A 15875-nucleotide genomic window follows, 5' to 3' on the forward strand; every position below is an offset into this window, starting at 1 on the left:
GCAAGGTATCAGATAGATTATATCATGGTTAAGCAAATATTTAGAAATCAACTCGTTGACTGCAAAACTTACCCCGGAGCAGACATTGATAGCGACCATAATTTGGTGATAATGAAATGTAGATTAGGGTTCAAAAACCTGAAGAAAAGGTGTCAGATGAATCGGTGGAATTTAGAGAAGCTTGAGGAAGAGGAGGTAAAGAAGATATTTGAGGGACATCGCAAGAGGTCTGAGTAAAAAAGATAAGGTAGAAAATGTAGAAGAAGAATGGGAGAATTTTAAAAAGGAAATTCTTAAATCAGCCGAAGCGAACTTAGGCGGAACAAAGAGAACTGGTAGAAAACCTTGGATTTCAGACGATATATTGCAGCTGACGGATGAACGTACAAAATATAAGAATGCTAGTGATGAAGAAAGTAAAAGGAACTATCGACAATTAACAAATACTATAAACAGGAAGTGCAAATTAGCGAAAGAAGAGTGGATTAAAGAAAAGTGTTCAGAAGTGGAAAGAGAAATGAACATTGGTAAAATAGACGGAGCATACAGGAAAGTTAAGGAAAATTTTGGGATACATAAATTAAAATCTAATAATGTGTTAAACAAAGATGGTACACCAATATATAATACGAAAGGAAAAGTCGATAGATGGGTGGAATATATTGAAGAGTTATACGGAGGAAATGAATTAGAAAATGGTGTTATAGAGGAAGAAGAGGAAGTTGAGGAGGATGAAATGGGAGAAACAATATTGAGATCTGAATTTAAGAGAGCATTAAAAGATTTAAATGGCAGAAAGGCTCCTGGAATAGATGGAATACCTGTAGAATTACTGCGCCGTGCAGGTGAGGAAGCGATTGATAAATTATACAAACTGGTGTGTAATATTTATGAAAAAGGGGAAGTTCCGTCAGACTTCAAAAAAAGTTTTATAGTCATGATACCAAAGAAAGCAGGGGCAGATAAATGTAAAGAATACAAAACAATTAGTTTAACTAATCATGCATCAAAAATTTTAACTAGAATTCTATACAGAAGAAGTGAGAAGAAAGTGGAAGAAGTGTTAGTAGAAGACCAATTTGGTTTCAGGAAAAGTATAGGGACAAGGGAAGCAATTTTAGGCCTCAGATTAATAGTAGAAGGAAGATTAAAGAAAAACAAACCAACATACTTGGCATTTATAGACCTAGAAAAGGCATTCGATAACGTAGAATGGAATAAAATGTTCAGCATTTTAAAAAAATTGCTAACATGTACAGGAACCAAACAGCAACAGTAATAATTGAAGAACATAAGAAAGAAGCCGTAATAAGAAAGGGAGTCAGACAAGGATGTTCCCTATCCACGTTACTTTTTAATCTTTACATGGAACTAGCAGTTAATGATGTTAAAGAACAATTTAGATTCGAAGTAACAGTACAAGGTGAAAAAATAAAGATGCTATGATTTGCTGATGATATAGCAATTCTAGCCGAGAGTAAAAAGGATTTAGAAGAAACAATGAATGGCGTAGATGAAGTCCTACGCAAGAACTATCGCATGAAAATAAACAAGAACAAAGCAAAAGTAATGAAATGTATTAGAAATAACAAAGATGGACCACTGAATGTGAAAATAGGAGGAGAAAAGATTATGGAGGTAGAAGAATTTTGTTATTTGGGAAGTAGAATTACTAAAGATGGACGAAGCAGGAGCGATATAAAATGCTGAATAGCACAAGCGAAACGAGCCTTCAGTCAGAAATATAAGTTGTTTACATCAAAAATTAATTTAAATGTCAGGAAAAAAATTTTGAAATTATATGTTTGGAATGTCGATTTATATGGAAGTGAAGCTTGGACAATCAGAGCATCTGAGAAGAAAAGATTAGAAGCTTTTGAAATGTGGTGCTATAGGAGAATGTTAAAAATCAGATGGGTGGATAAAGTGACAAATGAAGAGGTATTGCGGCAAATAGATGAAGAAAGAAGCATTTGGAAAAATATAGTTAAAAGAAGAGATAGACTTATATGCCACATACTAAGGCATCCTGGAATAGTCGCTTTAATATTGGAAGGACATGTAGAAGGAAAAAATTGTGTAGGCAGGCCACGTTTGGAATATGTAAAACAAATAAAATAAAATAAAATATGTAAAAAAATTGTTAGGGATGTAGGATGTAAGGGGTGTACTGAAATGAAACGACTACCACTAGATAGGGAATCTTGGAGAGCTGCATCAAACCAGTCAAATGACTGAAAACAAAAAAAAATCTTGGGACTGAAAAAATAGATCAACTGAGAATTGCACTTCGGTGTATGCGGTGTGCAGTAGACTACTCTCTAGTGAAAGAAACTATAAAAAGGAAATTAAATGTAAAAAGAGGCCTTTTTAATGAAGTGATTTATTCTCGGATAATGAAGTGTTAGTAGACCTGAGTATGGTGATGGTCTTCATTTGAATTGTAAATTAAAAAAATGATATCATGCTTCACTCAAATCAGTAATAGCTTTTTTAAATTACTGTAAATTTGCATTACCGTAAATTTAAGGTATCTTTTTCTCAAACTATTCCAGATAAACTGGATGAAATTTGTCACATTGCTCTTTCTGATCTATATGTTAAGACTTTCATAAAAAATCAGTAATAAATGTATCTTTTAAAAAACTTTCATGTTAAATATATCAAACTCAAAGACCAATTAGCACTACCTTGTAGAAAAAAGGCTGCTGAATCAACATTTTGTTTATTCGAAAGTTCTACCTAGTAAATGGTACTGAAAAATTACTAAATTGAGATGCTAAATAAGTGACCTGTTAACTTGTTAAATATTTCATATTTAAAAAATATTAATAAGTAATATTAAATAATCATAAAGCACATGATGTTTCAGCAAAATTCTTCATCAGGCCTAGTTTTATGAGCAGAGGTGGTAAAAACATTTTTTGGCAAGTGTAACATTTTGTAAAGCCACTTTGGTGACCCGAGAATAAATCCCATTTTTTGACATAGTATTTGTTGAAACGTGCAAATTCCTGGGTTCAAAACTCACAAATTAGGTCGCCTCAGTTCTGCTTGAGTAATGTTGAGGGTCAGTATTTGATTCTTCTGTAAATTATATTTAAATACACTTCTTGTAATGCAATAATGTTGTAATTAGTATTGATGATGTTTATATTAATAAATGTCATCATTAAATAATAGGCCTATACAATACAAATTATAATAATTTATTAATAATAGCTTGTCATTTTATACGAACTCATAGAATAACTAAATAATTTTTGTATCGCATTGCTGACTAATATTCAATACCAATGTTTACTTTTCATTCAATAAACTGATTTAGTTCAGCTCATGGTGTCTCAGTACGAACAGAATAGTTGTTTCCTTCTGTAATGTGTGGCGTGTTAGTTAATGTTTTGTGTGTATTAATGAATTCATGTTTTTAGTGAGTGAATTTTTTTGCAATGGCAGAATTTAAATCAACCTAAATATCATTTTATGAGATTTAGGTATTTTATGGTATATAAGCCTACACCCTACAAATTAATAATAGTTTTGTCATTACTTTTGATTTTCAATGAACGATTTAGTTCAATATTAAATATATGTTTTTTGTTAGTGAATGTTTTTTGCAATGGCAAAATTTAAATCTAAAATGCAGGAAACTGACATGTTTCAGACATGTTTCTGGTCTAACACTGGGCTGTTTCACAAAATCTTTAGTTAACTTCTGAATAAACTTTTCACTGGCGCTTCTTTTCAAATATCGCCCTGAACTTTTACTAATAAATAACATGAGATTTCATCTTTAAATAAGTTTCCATCGCGAATAGACATTCACCGCGTGTAGATATTGGAATATGATATGATATTAGATAAACATCAGAAAATGATATTTCAGTATTTTATTATCTATAGTTATTACATGTTGAAGTAACTTGTTTTACAATTTTTTTGATTTGGGTGGGTGGTTAGTGAGCAAAGTATGGGTAGAAGCCCTGAAAAAATTTTAGATAATATTTATTATGCATCGTTTATGAAGAGAATAAAAAACTCCATAGTCAAACTCAAGAAATAATTATGATTTTATGAAGAAAAAAGTTATAAAATTAGATGACAAACATTTAATAAACATTCAAAAATGTGAAGAAAAAACTACTGTAGCTGCAGCTTGTGTAATTTCAAGATCACAAGCTCAAAAACTCCAAAAAAAAAATAAACAGAATCTTCTTAAATTTAAACTGCAGTCATGCTTATTCAGCGTATTAAAAAAGCATAAACAACATTCAAAACCAGTTAGTGGATTAGACAGTTTTGATAAAGGTGTTGCAAGATGAATAATTAACAAGTTTCACGCAAAACATAATGACCTGCCTACATGAAATAAATTACTTGAAGAACTTAAAGAGTATTCAATTTAAAAGTTCTAGAACTACACTATCAGCTATCCTGAAAAAGTTAGGGTTTAAGTGGTGTAAAACTATTAGAAAAACTTGGGTGTCAGGTTCTGGAACTACCACCTTATAACCCTGATTTAAATCAGATCGAGATGGTATGGACAGCTCTGAATATATGTTGGTAGTAAACACAACACTTTTAATGTCAGATATTAAAAAATTAGCTGACGAAAAAATGAATGAAATGAATAAGCATGATTGGAAACCATATTGTAAACATGTAAAAAAAAGCTGAAATTGAGTATAAGATGACGGAACCACTAATTGACAAAATGATAGATAAATTTATCATACATCTAGACAGTGGTAGTAAAACTGACTGTTCCAATGAAGACAGTGAACTTGCACGGTAACTGTACATACAATGCAAATTTCAAGAAAATAATAATAATAGTACAATTAACAATGAATTAACAATTATACAAAAAATAGAATTTGAAAATTCTAAATAATAAAAAATTCTAAGTATTGTACAATAATAACTGTACATCTAATTTATTGTTATTATGGATACAATATACATTCAAGCAGAAAAAGATTTTTTTTATTTTAAAAATACATCTAAATTAGAATTATTCTTTTTGCAACCTATTTATTGCATTATTAATACTAATTATGTAATAATGAATTATAACAGATACAACATGAAAACTAATAAACTAAACACAAATAAATAAAAGAACGATTATTATTGTTGTCCTATTAGATCGGTATAATGTTTTCAGGTTCAGACGTAATGCAGTCCCGACCTTCTCCAACACAAGCTTTATTTTCATTGTAGGCACTCTACCTTTTTGCCATTCTACAAACTGAAGTTCTAAAATTCAGATAAATTATTTTTATTAAAACCTGGAATATTGTGGTACTTAACGAAAATAACCATGCCTCTGAAATTAAGTATCAGGTAAGAATTCACAAACAAAAAATTTATTGACTATTAGAACGATATTGTAGGACTATATAAGCAAATTGAAATTATAAGAAATGTTGAGTAAAAGAATGTTAAGAGGAAATTTTATACTTTTAACCTGAAAACTTTCCTTAAAGAATAAAACTTAGTAATCAAAAGCAACTTTGATCCCCCATAAAATTCCTTGTTCTGAATCAAATTAAGGATTTTTTGTTTAGGAGCGATCAACAAAACTTAGCAATCTATCAAAATTAACCCTTAAGTTTCATAAAGCAAAATAACATAGAATTATTAGGTTATTACAAAATTTTGATTTTAAATCTGGAAAAAATTACATAACAGTATGAATAATATCATAGTTATAAATACCACAAACATGATTATTTATACTTCTGGTGTCTTTTTAATAAATTACCGAACTATTTGAAAAATCTTACCAAAAATTTAATTAAAATACAATAAGATTTTCTTTTATGTAAACAATATTACTATGTCAATGGAATTTTGTGTAATACTAATTCAAATAAAAGCTCTTTCTCATGCCATTAAATATGTACATAAATCTGTGCTTAAAATAATTTTTAATCACAGTTTCTTAATTTTGTAATATTTTGTTTTATATTTAATTTACTGGCTTCAAAATTATTTCACGTGTTCACATTTAAATAATTAATATAGACTAAACACATCTGTTTTTCTCTTATAATTTATGATTTTACATTTAAAATTAATCTTATATTAGTGTGATCGATACGATGTATTACATATTGATCAGAATAAGAGATTTATTTACAGATTAAACAATACTTGCTGAATTTAAAAAACGTAAAATGACACAAATATTATTAATCAATTAACAGTAATTAAGATTATTGTTTTATTAACATAACTATCTGAACTGCTACTTTTCCATCTAGACAGAGCTATAGCTCTAGAAGGGAAAGCATTGTAAATGTTCCAATTTAGGCATATGTGGATTTCACCGGATCTTTGATATTATGACACTTAAGGAACCCAAAAAATGGATGAAAATTTTTCGGATGTTAATGTTCATATGTACATGCATGTGTTCAGTGTTAACCTCTATATCACCTTATATCTCCAGAACTACTGGACCAATTTTAATCAAACTTGGTCAGATTACTTCTACACATGGAACACTGATGCCATTAAATTTTCAACTTAAAGGTCAAGGCTGTAGAACAAGGACACTCTCAATATCTCGCGATTTTACCTAATTAAGGTCATATTTTTTTTAAGCATATTTGTTAACGATTCAAAAATAATAAAATAAACAATATATGCAAAAACATCTTTTTCAAAATCAGACCCTTATCCCCAAAAAAATGCTGTTGTAGTGCTACATGACATCACAGGTGAGTAGTAGAATTAAATAAATGAATAATATATATTTAAAGTATAAAAAAGTAACTCGACCTGGCCGAGTCTCAAACTCGATCACCTGGTGCCTAAGCTTTGCGGCTACACCAGTCTGCTAATCGTACAAGCAAAATTTGTTCTATGTTAATTGTGAAATCAAGTTAGTGCTGACCATTGCCACACCTGCACAAATTAAATACGGATATGCATGTGTGCTTTAGTTAGAATCATTGAGTAAACAAAAAAATATTATATTTAAATAAAATGATAAATATTTTTAATTAAGTATCATATGTAAGCCATGCATCAAAAACAATCCACAGTTGTAGGACTTTCCCAGAATATGGCTGCATGACAGGAAAGACCTACAACCGAGTTGTCAGCTTTTTCAATGCTAATAGGAAAAACAAATGTGTAACTGGTACATTTTTTCAGTTCAATTCGTGTTTATAATCAAAATTTAAAAAAATTTCATTAAATCTTTGCACTGTGGTAAACTTGAGCTGTCCCTTCTCTTTTCTTGAGTAGTGTAATAATTACTTACTAAATAAACAGTCCATTTTGGTAGATAATTATTTATAAGAGAAGTACTATATTTTTTATAATCATGGCATGAAACACTTTTGTTTTATTACAGGTAAAAGAGATTACTTTATCAGAAAGTTTTATAATAAAGTGTAACACTTTTTCTTAGAAAAATGTTACTTTATAGAACTGTTGGGATTTTTTAAACGCTGATAAATGTAACAGAACTGCTCTATCAGTTGAACATAACTAACAAAACCAAACCCACAGAACAAGAAGGGCATAATTATCTTACCAGCAGATATACAACACTATTTTTTTCACTCTCTTCCCTTGATCCTAAATATCACTTCTTTATTAAATTACACACAAAAATAAAATTGCATTATTTATAATTATTAACTTTCAGGGTCTATGATGTCATTACAAATCAGAATGTTGGCTTCATATCCAACATGAATATTGCAAGCCAGCTATTTACATTTTTCCTTTTTACAAGTCATGACTATTTTGGCATATCATTAATGTATAATATTTATTTAGACATTTTTTTTTATCATGCAATAATGATATAACAATAAAAGCACGCATGGAAAACATTTTTTTTTCAACCTTTATGCATGAAATGCATTAATTTGTACATGAAAAATTATGTTTCAGAAAGTTTTAGCTGACATTTTGATGTATTATTCCATGATTCGATTCATGTTGTTTGAACGGTTACTGTATCTTGTATTAGTAATCTATGCACTATATTAATAATTCAATAGAAAAAAATTAAAAAACTAATAGGAATTAAAAAAAAAATTTATTCAAATTCATCTAGTACAACCCTACCAACCACCTCTTACAATACCTTAATAATATATTTTTGACTCTGTTGAAATATTTCCCAGGACACAACCACGTTTTTTCTTTACAAGTGATATATACAAAAATTGTGTACTGCCTTTTGTTGTCTAACATTCCCTACATTACTTTATTTTCTTATTATTTTTTGAATCACAATCTTCGGTTTTTGTAGTGCAGTTCTCTACAATGCGATATGGTATGTTGGGTTGATACTTTCTATTTCTATCAGCAGAAGAAGTGTTTCAAGCAGCTGAAAATCATGGTGACATTTTTGGTCACATTTATTTTTATCATTTATTTGCATCCATATTTTGAAGTAATTGGCTATTGAACATTAAAATACTGTGCCATAGTTTGAGCGTTCTTAAGGTGGTATAAGTCACAGCTGGCAGATTATTTTTCAATCAACATTCAATGAAACAGTACAATAAGTTTCTTTTAACAGTAATGTAGACATAAGACAGCAGCTATAGAAATTATATAGTTATAGAAATTGTGTATAGAGACAGTGACCATGATTGATGTAATTTTATAAAAAATACAAAACAAAAATTTTCACAATATTTTATATTTCCACTAGTATTATCTTAACGGATGAGCGTTATTTTTCTGCCCTTCCTAGCATGTTAAGAGTGACAATGCTAGGAAGGACAGAAAATAGCATTTAAATCAAATACATGTCTTTTTTATATGATCCTTTCCTAACAAAGGATCATTTTTTTCACAATAAATAGTATCTTAAATTTAGGCAATGAAGTTCTGCTATGGAATGTATTTAAACCTTGTACTTAATTTTTTTGGTTTTTTAAACATTGTTATATCACCAATCACTCTCTCCATAAAACCATTGCCTCATCAATAGCAAATTCTCCAATAGGAGAATAAATCTCGAGCAGTTTAGAGTTAAAGTGAACTATCAATCACCTCACTTTAAAGAAGGCGGTGTGTGACATAGTCTGTTTTTTTACAAAATATAAACATCTCATAATTGAAAGGAATCGATCACGACTCATGTACTAATGAAAACATTGCCAATTAAATAAGCAATAGGACTTCCAATAGTCCTGAATATAGTTCATCCTTATTATTCCAGTATACAATAAATGTTTTAAGCTCATTTACAATTGATTCTTTAACCGTGTAATTATATGGTGTAACTGAGTAACCATACGGTGTTAAACGTATGATTTTGGGGCTTTGGGGGCTATCTGTGAACTGTACCTCTTAATTTTATAAAAAATATTTTCAAGAGATATATAATCACATAAAGTATTAAAGTAGTCAATCAGTTCTGTATCTGTAAAAAATGGAAAAATTTTATTTTCCCTTGTAGATGGGATATTTTTCAAAGCACTAGTCTCATTACACTGTAGTGGATTTAGTTTCATATCAGATTCATCGTCCTCACTATGAGCTAAGTCACTATCACTACCACTGTCTGAACTGACATTATAAAAAAAATCAATTTTGTTAAGTTCATTGTCACTTTGATGAGCAAAAGTTTTATTTAAGCCAGCTACTTTGAATACATATATAAAAATATTAAAAATAAAACCTAAAATAATAAAAACACTAAACTAATGATAATATAAAGAAAATTAACAAAAAAACACGGCTGCTATCAAAAACGTTTTTGAAACATTATATGCTACACCGTACGTTGTTTTATACTAAAACTACCAACCAACACGAGAATCTGCTCATGGCAAAGCTGAGCTCATACTAACAACATTAAACTACACACTAACCAGTGACCTAAATCCAAGTCGTATACATTACAAGATTCCTTAGCACAACCTGGAAATAAATCATCCACCTGTAAGGTAGTTCTTCATGGCTTGAATCCAGCTCATTAGCATTGAAAATGTGACGTATCATAAAAGCTACTTTTTATAAAAAATATATCCTAAACAAACTTTCATTAGAATTCAATAATCAATTTTCATATTAATGAATTCATTCTGTTAATTTTCCTAAAAAAATAAGTACAGAATTAGAGTAGAATTATCCAATGTTATCTGCACTGATAATAAAAAAATTTTCAAAGCAAAGCAGCCAAATTTCATTACTCTGAATTAAAAATTTATCAGTCCGGGCTTGAAAATAATTTTTCAGAATCTTCTATTATAAGCTTTTCTAATCTGTGATATAATTTTAGTTAAAGACATTTCCATCTTGCACATGATTCTCAACAATTCAAATGTTAAATAAGAAGGTTGAGTTTTAATATTTTATAGATGGTTTAATAAATTCTTCAACAACTGTAATATACAGTCATTTTTTAAAAATACGATTTAAAAATCTACAAGTGGAAACTAATCTGATGTTTATCTTCAGAAGCGAAAACATTTAACTTATAAAAATTCTGGTTAACATGCTACTACCTATAATTCTAGGTAAAAATCTAATAACATATTTAAACAACTACCACTACCCTAAAGGAACATACATCATTAAAAAAGCAACATACAATATAACCATAACATAAAAATAATGTAGATAAAGTTTTGAAGTCATCTGATGCAACCAAAAATTAATTAATTATTAACAGTATTGGATCTAAGTATAGTTAATAAACACGCTAAAAAATGTTAAAAACGACTGAAATGGTTTCTTCATTAAGTACACAGTACGTAGAAATAAAATTTGACTGCACGTAATCCTCATTTAACATTTATGACTACTTGCTTGTTTAATGTCATACTGATTCAGTACACTATTTGTACAAAAATATGCAAACTGGCTCCAAGTGTAGAGTTCAACAATCATCATTTTCAAAATTCTGTTACTCCTTTGATGGCTGCAGCATCTCTAGTTACCATTTTTTTTTCATTATATAATTTCTTTTCACAGTGAACATGGTTTTTGATTATGTTAATGTGAATTATAGATTTTATTGTTCGAGTGTTTTGGTTATGAAGATAAAGCTGCTTAAATATTTTCAAAATTCAATGGGCTTTGATGGACAAGAATTTGTGATGCTAGGAAGTAATATAACAATGAGAAAATAAAGTTCACATATCCATGATGAATAAATTCTGATTCAAACTAAAGTTGTAAAATTTTTTGCAGTAAGTTTCTGATTAAATTGAGTGTTAATACTGTGTAATTCATATTTAAGTCTACATAAATATACTACATTTAGGCATATTTTAGTATATAAAAATACTGCATTTTTAATAATATTTTTGTTAATCTGAAAAATTTTTTTTTTTTCATTTTAATTCTTTATAATAATTTCACAAATACTTAAGTCATCACAAAATAAAAGTATTATATAAAAAATTAAATCAAATCAATCAATCGATTTCAGAACAGAATATTCTTATAACACTTAGATGTGTTTAAACACAATATATTTTTATAGTCTTACACATGAATCGCACAATAAAAAGACAAAAGACTAATACCAAATTAAATTAAAAATTTATTTACAAGAAAAACAAACTAACTTACAGCAATGTTATTAATTTACAAATAATAAATACAGCAGAGTACTGATATCTCATTTTCTATTATCTGCAATCCATCATTAACTAAAAATAATTTTTAAAAATCCAACAATTTTTAATGATTTATTTTTATAACAAAAACAACAGCTGACACCCTACAGCAGCTGCCAATGGATGATAATGTCACGATAAAATCACCACACCTGACTAGGACTTGAATCTGGAACCTCAAGATGAAAGGCAAGAGACACTACCACTCCACAATGGAGATTGGAAGTACTAATTATTTTTTAAAGAATTAATTTGCATGAAGCTTCAATACACAATAAAATCACAACAGTTCCATCGTGGATAATTCACATTAGTTCTTTTTAATATTGTTTTATATGAGAAGAAAAAGAATTGTATCAACAATAATATTATTTAAAAGCAATTTCTAAGCTGATGAGAAAAAAATTTCAATTGCAATTCAGGTTCAGACAAGAAATAATGACAACTTATAGACGATAATGTGCAAAAATAATGCAAATAGACTGGAAGGTTATCACCAAGCTGGGATCAGAATACCACGCTTTCTTTATTCATGTTCTAAAAGTTGTGATGAATTTATATACATATATAAATATAAAGATCGAAACCCAAAAACATTAACTTTAGAAAAATAATAATAAATACTATTATTATGTTTTTATTTTAATAACTATTCTTTCTTTAAAAAGTATGCTAAAGAAAACTTTTTCTTTTTATCGATGAATAATTATAATTCTTAAATATAAATTAATTTGTGTATTTCACTCTTTAGATCATAATACAATATTGTTCTATTTAAAGATTTTATTCAGATATTTAACTAAAAACAACTTCTACAGATGATTTACAAATTCAGATCTTTTTCACACAATATAATTTGAGATAACAGCATTTTATTGTTTATGTATTTTTAACACTGTTTACATCTTACTGTATATAATAAAAAAAAGAACACGTGTGAAACATGTTGCTACATGTTGTTTTTTTTTCAATTTTATTAGATAACATTCTAGGTTATTTACCTAAATTTAAAAAAAAAGTAATAAAATGAAAAAGCCAAAGAATTTAAGACTCCAGTTTCTTTAATAAAGCTACTTATTTTATTACACAAAAAAGAGATTATAAAGGAATTTGCACTAAAAACAAACACTAAAATTATTGAAGTAAACTCCTTTTATTAATATTCTGAAAATGGGTAAATTCACAAAATAAATGTAATTTGTAAACAAAAATTATATCATAAAGTCAAATATATTTATAATAAATAAACAACAGTAATATACAACATGTAGTCAACATATATTCACATACACTAAGCAATATTAATATAATTAGAAGAAAAGTTAAAGGGGTCCTACCTGTTTTCCAAAAATAAAAAAACATTACATTAAATAAATACAGTATTTGAAATTTTATTTTAAAATGTGTTAACTTAGATTTGTATTTTGAAAATAATGGTTTTCAAAAATTTAAATCTCATGTTCACTAGTGTAAAAGTGAATGTTTGTAGGGAAAGTTTCATCAGAAAACAAGGGAGATAATTACTACCAATGGATGACAATGAATTTTTATAGCATGTGAAAAATCACCAGCCAGACCAGGACTCAAACTCAGAATGAAAGGCAGAGATACTAACCACTTCACCATGGAAATAGGCAAGTATTAATTCCTTTTTTAAGTATTAACGAGTCAGCACCACATCTTTAACCTTTGCAGTAGAAATGGTTTCATAAGAAGTATGAGATGATAATGATAACAGACTTGCCACTAACTCATTATATCATTATATATGAGTGTCTTAATTATAATTATTCTACTGAATGTGATACTAGCTGAGTGGCAATAAGAACCATTTATTTAGAATCATAATGAACGTGTCTTTTTTTATGATAAAGGCAAAATGATCACAAAAGAATCTTTCTTTTACTATAAACAAAAAACTAAAAATCATTCAAGAAGCTAAGCTAACTGGAAACTGAGCAGCAGAAAGTCAATATATCCAGAAAAACTTTTACATGATATCCAAGGAAATTAAAAGAAAAATAATACTACAAACAAAAAAATGAACATTCCTTCAGAGAAAAAAATCTGATGTGGACACCATATTAAACTTCCTTGTATGCCTATTAAATTACATATACATATTTTTAAAGTACATAAAATTTCATTTCATTAACAACTTTTGATTTTTTTTTCATATTTTCCATTTTATTGTTATTTAATGTAAATTTTTTTTTTACTATCAGAGGTTAATAATTATTAATAAATCAATATATTTAAATTTAAAAAAAACAAGAAAATGAAGTAGGATTCAAACCAATAAGCCTTCCCCTTGTAGGATCCAAATATTTCATTAATTAAAATTTTATTTGGCTATAACTCTGGAACCAATGAAAATAAGTACCACTTATGATATATTGTTGAAAAGCTGCCATTGAGGGCTTATTACTACAGTTAAGAAAAAGTCCAAAATCCAATTTTTTGGGGATTTTGGGCTTTTTTGGTTCAGTCGATTGCTATCAAAAGGAGTGGTGGTGCACAAAATAAATATTATAACAGTCCTAAATCCAAAATTTCAATATTCTACAGCTATTCATTCTCGAGTTATATGAGATACATACACATGTCACACTGAAACTAGTCAAAATGGATTCAGGAATGGTGTCAAAATGGATATTTCCATTGAAATCTGAAAACCAAAATTTTTCACGATTACAATAGTGCAGGTTACCCAAACTCTAAAAAAATATAGTTACAATTATAAGAGATAATCTAGTTACAGTGCAACCCAAAAAATTGTGAAAAACTTTATAAATAAAGTAACCTGATGTAAAAAATGTTCCATCTAGTCAATATATGTTACAATTTTATTTTTATGTGATAAGTTTAGCACCAAAAATAAAGAAAAATTTCCAGGTGTATGTGATAAATGATTAACAATCCATCAACATGTAGAAAAGCAGGAATTTATGAACTATTACAAAGATAATATGATCAAATCAGCTTTGATTATGATGAAGCTGATAATAAATATATCATCAGCTTTGTCTGGCTGTAAGCAGAAATTACATAATTTAGTTTTAAACAAAAATTTCTGCCTAAAGAACGGGAAAATATATCCAGGAAAATGAATATAATTATACTGGGTAAAAAATGTGGTACTAATCAGAAGAGCTGGTAAAAGATTGTACAGGCTTCAGCTTAACTGAGGTTGGGACATACTATGTATGCCATCAATAACTGGATTTAAATTTGAAGAAAGTTTTATTGATTTTAGGCAATTTCTGGGAGTACACAATAGAAGAAAAATCACCAGAAGGAGGTTAATAAACTGATTTAGATAATTTGTAAACAAAATAAATATTTTTATAACTATTAAAAATTTCAAAACAATAACCTGATATGTTATCTGCATTATGTAACTGCAATAACTTGAGTATTGTGAGAACAGCAAAAGATATATCTAAGAAGTTAATCAAAAGCTTTTGGAAATAATTTCACGAAAAATTATTTGTAAAGTATAAAGACAATTCAAATAATAAAGAGAAATTTCAGATTCAAATAAATATGAGTGATGAATCTAATGATAGTGAAAATTAATGTATAAAATTTGAAAACAAAAAATCAGAATATCTTTAATCACTAATTTATCAATTTTACTGATAAATATACACAGACTATATTACATGTGTGTTGATTTTGTCAATAAGCAAAACTAAGACTTCGCTTTCCTTTTTTTTAAGCTGTTTTGGTTTAGGGTACTCTCATAAATTTGGTCACATTTGGTTCAGAATAGACTCAATTCCATACACCAATTTAAAATTATGCAATAAAATTACATAGGATACATAATTTAGAATGTGATCAACATTTTAACATTTTTATATGTTGAGCATAGTGAAATATCACCAGATGAAGTGGTATGAATTTTAGTTAAGTGTACTGCCAATACAGACAAGAAAGCATATCACAATTACTATTTCATACCAATGTTTACAGCAATGCACTATCGTACTTACAGATTACAGCCTACAATTTCCAAACACTCATTTTCTCACAGTTTTTAACTTTTTAACAGCACACATTAATTGAAAAACGAGTGTACTATTTAAGAAAGATCATCTGAATGCATCACCACTCTTAGGTAGTTACATCAGATTTTCACAGCTAGAGGGGGACCAATAATTTTACTTTATTTTCTACAGACAGATATACCAGTGGTAAAATTTTGCCGATTGGTTCATGGTCAGAGTCAAACATGTGATATGCCAGCTCCTAAGATTG

The sequence above is a fragment of the Lycorma delicatula genome, chromosome 3 (assembly GCF_047948215.1).
Source record: "Lycorma delicatula isolate Av1 chromosome 3, ASM4794821v1, whole genome shotgun sequence".
Lineage (NCBI taxonomy): Eukaryota > Metazoa > Arthropoda > Insecta > Hemiptera > Fulgoridae > Lycorma > Lycorma delicatula.